The following is an 11,474-nucleotide window of genomic DNA, read 5'->3' on the forward strand; positions in this document are numbered from 1 at the left end:
TTCTACAGCCGAGCAGGCTGTGCCGCTCAAGTTACTGCTATATTTTAAGAGACAAAGGGGTTGATTTACTAAAAAACTGGAGAGTAAAAAATCTGGTGCAGCGCCGCATAGAAACCATTCGGCTTCCAGGTTTTTTTTTTTACAGGTACTTATATAACGCTGTCAATTTATGCAGTGCTTTACATATATATTGTACATTTACATCAGTCTCTGCATTCAAGAAGCTTACAATCTAAGGTCCCTAACTCACATTCATCCATATATATCCATCACATATCCATATACTAAACTGTAGTGTAATTGTACTGCCTCTTTACTTTGTATAGCAACACTGTTCACGCTTTAAAGTGTAGTCAAATTTTCTAGCAAGTTCAAAGGTACATTGCAAGCGTATAAAAAATTATAGAAAGGAAAAACACTGCAAATAAGCATTTAAAATACCGTATTTTCCGGCGTATAAGACGACTTTCTAACCCCTTAAAATCTTCTTAAAAGTCGGGGGTCGTCTTATACGCCGGTAACCTAACCTTACCTTATCCCAGAATCGCGGGCCGTTGAGGGTTGGTTGGATAACCCACACACTGCCTGTGTTCAGTGTCCGCCTATCACGGAGGCCCTCTCGTCCTGTGTTTAGTGTCCGCCTATCACGGAGGCCCTCTTGTCCTCGGACGAGAGGGCCTCAGTGATAGCCAAACACTGAACACAGTGCCTCCTGGGAAGCCGAGTGTTTCCGCCTATCACGGAACAGAAGACGTAGAAGGCGCGGCTTTTGAAAAATCGTACGGCCGCGATTCTGCATGTCTTTGGATAAGGTAAGGGCACAGTCTGGCATGTAATGGGGCACAGTCTGGCATGTAATGGGGCACAGTCTGGCATGTACTGGGGCACAGTCTGGCATGTAATGGGGCACAGTCTGGCATGTACTGGGGCACAGTCTGGCATGTACTGGGGCACAGTCTGGCATGTAATGGGGCATAGTCTGGCATGTAATGGGGCACAGTCTGGCATGTAATGGGGCACAGTCTGGCATGTAATGGGGCACAGTCTGGCATGTAATGGGGCACAGTCTGGCATGTAGTGACACAGTCTGGCATGTAATGGTGGCACCGTGAGGCGAGGCATGACTAGTAGGAAGGGGGTAGTCTTATACGGCGAGTATATCCCAAAACCAACATTTTGGCTGGAAAATTAGGGGGTCGTCTTACATGCTCAGTCGTCTTATACGCCGGCAAATACGGTACTTGATTTTTCTGTGCTTTTACCTTCAGTTTTTAAGCTAGTGACAGGGTCTTGTCCTTCTGTCAATTAAGAGTTGATGATAGCATAAAGCAACATAGGCATGCAACTAAAAAAGCATGCAGCGCAAACCATAGAATGTAAAGCCTGTTTGTCCTTGAATAAAAAGGACAAATATATTTCATTGAGTTTATTATATGGATATAGCTTTGAGTAAATCTTTCGCTCAGCTTTCGCAATCAAATAATTTTGACCCAGGTTCAGAGAGATTAAGAGAGATTTACCTTAAGGTCACAAAGTCACTGAGTAACTGAAATCTGACCACATCAAAGAAGCAAAATCACTTTGCCTTAATGAAAAAGCTTTACCTTGTGTTACTGAAAGTTAAATGATGAAAATCCAAGCAATTGAAAGATGTTGCAAAAAGGGTATAGAGAAGAGATGATTTGTGATTTCAAACAAGGAATCTAAAAAGGATTACTAAATAATACAGAAAGAAAAATAGAAGGACATGCACAGCTAGCCTAAAAAGGTACCCTGCACACAACCGGTTTTCCCCTCGGAAAAACTGCAATGAGAGCTTTTGGCTGGGAATTCCGACCGTGTGTATGCTTCCAACGGGAAAAGTGCCGGGAAAAAAAAGAGAGCAGTATCTCTTTTTTTTGTCAGGAAAAAATTCTAGCAGGAAAACCGTCCATCTGTATGCTTTTCCGACGGGGCAAAAAACGTGCATGCTCAGAAACAATTCGACGCATGCTCGGAAGCATAGAACTTAATTTTTTTGGCTCGTTGTAGTCTTTTACGTCACCGCGTTCTTGGCAGTCAAAAGTTCACCACACTTTTGTGTGACCGTGTGTATGCAAGGCAGGATTGAGAGGAATTCCGTCGGGAAAACCATTGTTTTTTTTTTTTCCGACTGGAAAACTGGTCGTGTGTACGAGGCATAAGATACCATAAGATACTGGGTATGGACAGACAAACTAAAGCTGGCCATATGCTTATTACATTTCAGCTGTTTGCTGAATCTGTCTGTTACATATAGTTACATAGTAGGTGAGGTTAAAAAAAGACACAAGTCCATCAAGCCCAACCTATCTGTGTGAACATCCCTGTATGTCGTTCAAACTATCGATGCCCCCCCGCTGATACCACCGCCTGTGGAAGGGAGGCTCTAAACATGAAACATGAACAATCACAAGCATAGGGTTTAGCCTATGCAGAGATTAGGGGGGGGTGGTATGTTGCGGACACCTCCAGAACCAGTTTATTGGGACAAAAAATACTAATCATACAAGGTTTTCAAAACTGTCACATTACTATTCCCTCTGAGAGACCTTAATCAGCTGTGATTGCTGGTACCCTGCTAACTTGAAATGGAAGGCATAATGGGGTAACTCATTGTACATCTGCAGTGACCTTTAGCGATGTTTGGCACCAATTTGTGGGTTGGGTACGCTCAATTGGGCCTACATTTCTTTTACAAAAATTCACATGCAGTTGCCATACTTCCAGTTATGCCCTCTGTTTTTTAACTATGGCACCTCTTAATTCATCTCTTTTCCTATAAGGTTCACTGTTCACCGACCTCAACATTTTTTTTTTGTTTCCCCAGCTTGCCTGATGGTGGTATCTGGACATTTCAGATACTCACCCATCCAGTGGATCCAGCGTTTACCTGCTGCGATCATCTCATGCCTGGCCACAGCTCCGTCCTGCGCTGCCATGTTTTCTCTGACGCAGGCTCTTCTGGGTTCAGCGGGCAAGCCTCCCGATGACGTGCTGATAGGCCTACTTCCTCCTCCTGTTTGTCAATGAAAGCCAATGCCTCCTGGGATATGTGATGTACATATCCCGGGAGGCACAGCAGGGCAAGCCTCTCGATGACGTGCTGATAGGTCTACCCCCTCCTCCTGTTTGTCAATGAAAGCCTATACCTCCTGGGATATGTGACGTACATATCCCAGGAGGCACAGCGAGCAGTGTGCATGTCATTCACCTAAGGCTAGTAACATCCAAGGGGAAGCGGGGCGAACTTAACATTAAAAAATGACTTAAACAAAATTAAAAATTAAAAAACATGCCCTATTCCAGCAGAGGAAAGAAGGAGGGGTGGAGAGACGGGATCATTGTCAGGAGGGTGAAGGTCCGCTTTAACTTATGTTGAGGAGTTCATGTGAAATTATGTTAAGCTGGCCATGCACTGATTGGTATACTGAAGAACAAAAAAATGCCCATCCATGCTATAGCATCTCACCTGGCATTGAACAATGTTAAGCATGAGGATGCCGATTAGGCCACCCACAAAGTTAGTTATAGCCAGTCCATCAGGAACTGACTGAAATTTGCTCAGTGTATGGCCAGCTTTAAAAGACAGGAATTTTATATTCAAGCTGCCTCCCACTTAATAGAAAGGAGTGGGTCTACTATATTTAGAAGAAGACCGCAAAAGGTTGGTGTTCCGGAGTCCATGTTTGATATGACTGGAACAAACACTACTGCACAACATCCAAGCAGCTTTATGGTGCAACATATATTGTCAACACAGTTGCTGGACATTAGCCATGCAGCGCAGCTGATAACGAATACGGTATATAAAAAAAAAAAATCTTTGTCTGATAAGAACCACATAGAAACAACAAAGTGTACCTACACTACACAGCTATTTTACCTATTCCAGCAGACATAAGGCACCACCCAATGCTGATCATCCATAGGCTTCCTTATCTAATACTCTTATAGAATGCCTCAAAATCTGGGCACTTAAAGTATGTCAACAAACATCCTTGCCACGTCCCAGTGCAAAGCAGGGCACATCTCAATACTTAATAGGGAGCTGTTTTGCTTTGTGTAAACTTTTTTTTCTTGTGGTAAACCCAAGGAAGCTTAGAAAACTACACACTTTTCTAATTTGAAGTGCCACAGTGGTTGTACTCTACTGATCCTTCTCACAAAAGTCTATAAGCAAGCCTAGTGGAAAAAATTTACTCTGTAGGTAAAAAAAATTAAATTGTTCTCACAGTTGTTAAAGAAACCTTCCTTCCTACTGAAAAAAAATAAAATTAGGTATTTTAAATGATTACTTGCACGATTTATTCCCTTTCCATACATTACAATTCCCCAAAGATTCCCCTTAAACTAGGTGGAAAATTTGACTACCTGAGAGAATTCCATAACATAGGGATTCATAGTCCTCTACTCTTCTGGGAGTGTCTAAACAATGGGGGTTATTTACTAAAGGGAAATCTACTTTGCACTACAGGTGCAAACTACAAGTGCAAAGTGCACTTGAAATTGCACTGGAAGTGCACTTGGAAGTGCAGTCGCTGTAGATCCGAGGGGGACATGCAAGGAAAATAAAAAACAGCATTTTAGCTTGTACCAGATTGGATGATAAAATCAGCAGAGCTTCCCCTCATTTCAGATCTACCCCTCAGATTTACGGCGACTGCACTTCCAGTGCAATTTCAAGTGCACGTTGAACTTGTAGTGCAAAGTGTATTTGCCTTTTCGTAAATAACCCCCCATGTCTATAATGGTCTAGCTTCACCACCCCCCCCTACATAACCTTTTATGTTGTTGCCAGGGCAGAGGAGAACAGGAAAGCTATTAAAGTGTCCCTCGAGTGACAGCTCTGAGTCTGATTGCATTACATCCAAGATGGTGTCACTCAGTATTAGTCTCAGGACTACACAAGGGGGGCTTTTACAGGAAAATAACGTGCATACAATATGTTAAATGCAAGGTGCCCGCAACATGTTCTCTTTTAGGAAACAAAGTCATTGTACTGAGCCACTAAGAACTCCCTCTTGAGGAAAATTAACAATTTTCTATTTTAACCCCTTAACGCCCGGCGAACGACTATATACGTCCGCAAAATGGCACGGACAGGCAGATGGGCGTGTATATATATAAGTCCCTGCCTTCTAGCGGGTGGGGGGTCCGATCGGGACCCCCCCCCCGCTGCGTGCGGCGGGCGGATTCCCTCGGGGAGCGATCCGGGACGACGGCGCGGCTATTCGTTTATAGCCGCTCCGTCGCGATCGCTCCCCGGAGCTGAAGAACGGGGAGAGCCGTATGTAAACACGGCTTCCCCGTGCTTCACTGTGGCGGCGTATCGATCGAGTGATCCTTTTTATAAGGGAGACTCGATCGATGACGTCAGTCCTACAGCCACACCCCCCTACAGTTGTAAACACACACTAGGTGAACCCTAACTCCTACAGCGCCCCCTGTGGTTAACTCCCAAACTGCAACTGACATTTTCACAATAAACAATGCAATTTAAATGCATTTTTTGCTGTGAAAATGACAATGGTCCTAAAAATGTGTCAAAATTGTCCGGAGTGTCTGCCATAATGTCGCAGTCACGAAAAAAATCGCTGATCGCCGCCAATAGTAGTAAAAAAAAAAATTAATAAAAATGCAATAAAACTATCCCCTATTTTGTAAACGCTATAAATTTTGCGCAAACCAATTGATAAACGCTTATTGCGATTTTTTTTTATCAAAAATAGGTAGAAGAATACGTATCCGCCTAAACTGAGGAAAAAAAATTTTTTATATATGTTTTTGGGGGATATTTATTATAGCAAAAAGTAAAAAATATTGCATTTTTTTCAAAATTGTCGCTCTATTTTTGTTTATGGCGCAAAAAATAAAAACCGCAGAGGTGATCAAATACCACCAAAAGAAAGCTCTATTTGTGGGGAAAAAAGGATGCCAATTTTGTTTGGGAGCCACGTCGCACGACCGCGCAATTGTCTGTTAAAGCAACGCAGTGCCGAATCGCAAAAGCTGGCCTGGGCATTTAGCTGCAAAATGGTCCGGGGCTTAAGTGGTTAATACAAAATAAGGAAGTGAAAGTAAGCTATAGTTTTCCTGTTAAAGGTACCCAAAGACATGAGGTGACAGTCAGAAGAATTTGCTTGGGATGAAGGAACTTTGGGGAAAACTATGTGCTGTGTTGCTATTTTGGCCAACAGACCTTTACCCTGTGGTAGGAAGGGGGCATGCTGTGCACAAACTTTTACAGGATATTTTATATATTGTATAATGCATATATGTATATTACTGTATGATATACAGTATCTATATATATATATATATATATATATATATATATCTATATCAGCGACAACTGACACACCGCCTTACATACTTTACATTTACAGTATATCAGTCCCTGCTCCCAATTAACCTACCAGCATGTCTTTGGAGTGTGGCAGAAAAGCAAAGTACTTGGAGGAAACCAATGCAGGCAGATAATGTCCCGACATGGTTTCGCACTGCATACAAATGTGTATATGTACATAACAAAGAAAGTGGTAGCTGGGTCATCAGACAAGGTTGACCACCATCTAAGATGTATGATTACCATAACTTTTGGTTAAGCCCTTCTCTATTTTAGAAATCAGCAAGTCCCTGTTGGTGCCTCAATTCTACAGAAGTTGGTTAAATATAGATATGCATGTGGCTGTAAAGAACATCACTAGGTTCACCTGCACCCAGTGACAGAATAAAAGAATTCTATATGTATGAGACACCGAGCCGACATTCCTGTCAGGTTAGACACTGAAGCAGAGGTAACACTTGACTTGCTTCGGATCTGAAATCTCTAGTTTTAAGAATAACAGAGGAGGGAGGTCGGCTGGGGATGTGCATGAAAAGCGCCATCAGCAAAAGCACTCTTCAAAAGAAGTGCTGTAATACAGCCATAGGCTTGGTAAGTAGCTGGGAGGGGTGAAGTGCACGCATACAGGAGGCTACAGACGTGAAATAGCCATTTGTTAAATAAGGTACAGGATGGAAGCGAGACATCTATATAACGATGAGAATAGGCAGTTAATCATGATCTGGGGAAAGAGCCAGACAAAAGGTTGCCACCATAAAATCAGCAAAGTAAGTAGGACAATCCTAATTATCATAAAAGGCAAAAGGTGACACTAGACAGGATGTCTGCAAATTGCCTCTCTGCAATGTTTCTCTTGCCAGCTTGCAGCTGATAATCATGGGAATTGAAGCTTACTTAGGGAGTGATCAGTGACATATTTCCATTGATGCAGAGAACAGGATGGCCACACCTGTCACTACTACAAATCAGACTAATCTCTCGTGCATCAGCCATTGCCACCCATGGGGCTCTCTCTCCAAAACTCAATTGCAGGGGGCCCCTGGGAGCCAAAAACGTCAACATTCACAATGAATAACATGCATTTTTTTTTTTTACCCATAAGTGCTGATGAACGCCCATGCTACATTGTATAAAACAGGGCGGGGGCACATCTCAGAGGTCCTGCACTGCATTGCAGGATGAGATGAGGGCAGTTTTCAGTACTGGCTATTGTAAAAGTTTATACATTTATTTTTCCAGTTATAGATGGAGTAAAGGATCACAAAACCTTTCAAATATTTACTGCTAACCGAGGCACCTTTTAAATAAAGTTACCTTCACTTCCTGGGAGTAAGGGAAAATACGCAAGAGGGACGCAGACAGAAATAAACATTTTTACAGGTGTTTCATCTGAGCTTGCCAGGAAGGGAGGGGGGATGAGTCACAAGAGGGCCAATGAGTATTGCAGAGCTGGAGGTATGCCTCTGTGTAAATCCAGGAAGTGAACAGGCAGCAGCTTCAGCTGCCCACAGTTAAAATGGATGCAGCCAGACTCAGTGGAGGGAGATTTCTGCAGCATATTTGGCACGTACAGAATCACAGTATATATAAAATAATATGCAAAGTGGTTGAAGGGAAGCTTCAGAATGGCAAAGATGTTTTTATTACAAATTATGTGAGCAGACTGCAGTTCCTCTTTAAGTCTTTCAGTGTATGGACATGTTACGAGCAACCGGTATCACAAAACAAATGCATACACTGAAAAAACAGAAGTCTTAAGGCTCTTTCACACGGGGGGCCCGTTCAGGTCCGCCTGCCAGTTTTTTAGGCGGACCTGAACAGGCGCTCCGTGCTCCTCTATGGAGCCGCGGATGTCAGCGGTGACATGCCCGCTGACATCCGACCCGCCAAAGTGTGACGGAGGAAAAACCTACTTTTCCATCCGTCTGGTGGATCGGATCGGGTGACAATGGACAGACGGTCCGTGTTCATCCGATCCCCCCATAGGGGAGAGCAGAGAAAAGACAGGGCGGTCCCTGCACAGTGTGCGGGGACCGCCCTGTCATCCGCCATCTCAGCGGGGATCAACAGAGCGATCCCCGCTGAGCAAGCGGAGGTTCATGGGGCGGATCATTACTGATCCGCCCCGTGTGAAAGGGGCCTTACATAAAAGACAGGTAAAAAACACACACACCTGTTTTGCTCCAGTAAAACACTACACACTACACAAAACGCTATAACCTACTTATTAACCAACATCCAACAATATATAACTATAGCTATTAGTCTAAAGATAGAACTGTATACCAGTTTTGTCAGATTGTCATACTCTTGGTGTTTTTAAGACAGTTTGTCAAAAAGAACAAAAATGATTCCAGAGACTCTTATATACTGTACTTATGGAATAAATTGTTTTTAGCAGACTTGTTTACTTCTTCGATCAGTCTTGACTCAGAAAAACACTTGTATTCTTATGTAGCTACAGTATAATAAATAATGACAACTGTAAACCATGCACATGTCAAATAAGCCTGAAAATGTATGAGATTTCCTTTAAAAAGAAAACTATTAAAAAAAGAAAAAGAAACGTGGGAGAGCAACAGGCAACGTTGCATTGTTTACATTCAGCTTGTCTGCTGTGATACTTTAGGAAGGGGCTGAAATGGCGGGAAACGTCTGTCCCGAATACCTCTAATTTAAAGTCTTTGGTGATAAAAGCGTTACATGATGATTTGTATGCTGCACTGTGTTCAAGTAATCATTGGAGAGAAATGTCTAAAAGCTGGCAGTCTCTCTTTTATTTCAGATACAGCGTAGAGATCGCAGACACAGAAGGGAGCATTACCAATTACCTGTGTGGAATCACACGGGGCGGGGGACGGGCGGGTGCTAAACCTATGCAGGGGCTGTCACCTCTTGTGTCACCTCCAGAGACTTTTTGTATGTCTCCTAGCACTGAAGATGTTCAATGCAATGAATATGGTGCAAATCTTTCTCTTTTTTGCCAGTCCTGGTATGTTGCTACAGTGTAGACACAAAAAGGCTGAAAGTAAACAATGCAACGTTTGTATAAACAAAGAGAAGGTAAGTGCCGGTTCACACAGGGGCGACCTGTCAGGCGACTTAGCCGCCAGACAAGTCACGCTCCGTGCATTGCAATGGAACCGTTCTAATAGGAGCGACTCAAGTCACTCTGAAAAAGGTTCCTGTACTACTTTGGGGCGACTTTGGAGCGGCTTGCATTGACTTCTATACAGAAGTTTTTTTGCAAGTTGCGCTGAAGTCGCGCTGTACGGGGCGGCTTCAGAGTTGGACAACTTTGAAGCCGCCCCTGTGTGAACCGGCACTAAAGCCAGAAGTAATATCTACACTGAAAGTGCTTTAAAAGTAAGGCTGCGTTAAAAAAAAAATTTTGTATATATATATATAACAACCTTATATGGCGTGAAAAAGACATGTACTAAACTTGTGAATTTACACTTTTACTAAAAAAATTAAAAATGGCAAGTGATCCAAATGTTATCCAAAAATTCTAAAGCCTCGTACACCCGATCGAATTTCCATCCGACAAATCTGTGGATTTTGTGTGAAGGGTGGTGGCCGTGAACTTGTTCTGCATACAGACGGCAGAACTTTGTCAGCCAACATTCACGAAACAACATGGTTTTTCTGCTCTTTAGCGCCACCCTTTGGGCAACTTCTGCTAATGTTGTCTTATGGTTAGCACTGGTTTGGAGCATGTGTGTTTGTACTTTGGATTTTAGGACGACGGTCTTGTGTACACACGATCGCATAATCCGACGGAACACATTTGTTGTCGGACAATTGAGAGCATGCACAGCCAATATTTGTTGTCAGAAATTCCAACAATTGTCCGATGGAGCATACAGACGGTCGGATTATCCGACAAAACACGTCCATCGGACAATTGTTGTTGTGTGTACGGGCCTTTAGACCCATATTTGAATCCAAGTTTTCTCAGTTTTTACAAACTATGGTGTCGATAACTGTTAATCATTTTGGTGATGTTTTTTTAATATTTTCCTGGAAACATTTGGTTTTAATAGTAATCATCAGCTGAACCCATATGATAGCCTGAAGGCTTGTCCAAACCAGAACAAATGCAAGAACAATTGTTGCAAAAAGGTGCACTGACGTATTTCAAACGAGTTACACTTTTAAAACACAATTCAAAAGACATGAATGGCAGAATGCAGGTCAATGTACCAAAAATGCAGCGTGCACTGCGCAGCACATTGGGGGGTATTTACTAAAACTGGAGCAAGCAGAGCCTGGCACATACAGAGACCGGTACATAGTAACCAATCAGCTTCTAACTTCAGCTTGCCCAATTAAAAGTGAATGTAAAGTCTTGTTTTATTTCTGCCTTTACAACTCCTTTTAAGCTTTGGCAATAAAGCCTGGAAGCTGATTGGTTATTATGCACAGCTGCACCAAGCTCTGTGTGCTCCTCCCCGATGGATCAATGAGAACAGGCCATTTCAAAACTTCTCACAGCCACAAATTAGGAAATGCAGCAAAATACATGACATCCCATTTAGGCCCTGTTCACACAGCGTTTTCCCACACTAGAAGAATGCAGTTCCCCACATAGATACATAAAAAACTGTTTCTTTCTTTCTTTTTTTCCCCTATAATCAGTCTCTTTCTATGAGTCATGTTCACACCACAACACTGGTGTCATGTGCAGTGGAGTAGAATTAGTTAAAATGCTACATGTATGCATTTTAACACAACGCAAGTCGAGGTATGCGCGCCAATGCAATGCAGGTCTATTGGACCCTTTTTTATTTGGCCCCTTACAGCCATCTTAGAGGAGAACTAGAGTGTGCAGTAGAAAGCCAGCTAGGGACTTGTCTCAATGGCGGGGTTTATAGAAATAGAAGAGTTAGTAAGCCATGTGTGGGCTGGTAAACTGGCCATACAAGGCTGAACAAAAAAAACTGAGCCAATTTCCCCATTCACACATTCAAGCTTGATGTGGGAATTCTCCTCGCTGTGTCTTTGTACAATGACAGCACGACACCCCCACCATCAGAATACAATGACCAGTGCTGTAGTTCATGGATTGCATGCACGGAACAAATGTGGGTTTTCCAGCAGAACC

At 42.9% G+C, this 11,474-nt stretch overlaps 1 protein-coding gene across 1 annotated transcript in view; it reads right to left on the reverse strand.

The window, feature by feature from the left end:
• FAM222A (family with sequence similarity 222 member A) overlaps positions 1-11,474 on the reverse strand; it is a 104,201-nt gene that overhangs the window by 73,948 nt on the left and 18,779 nt on the right. The window lies entirely within an intron of this gene.

The sequence above is a fragment of the Rana temporaria genome, chromosome 1 (assembly GCF_905171775.1).
Source record: "Rana temporaria chromosome 1, aRanTem1.1, whole genome shotgun sequence".
Classification (NCBI taxonomy): Eukaryota; Metazoa; Chordata; class Amphibia; order Anura; family Ranidae; genus Rana; species Rana temporaria.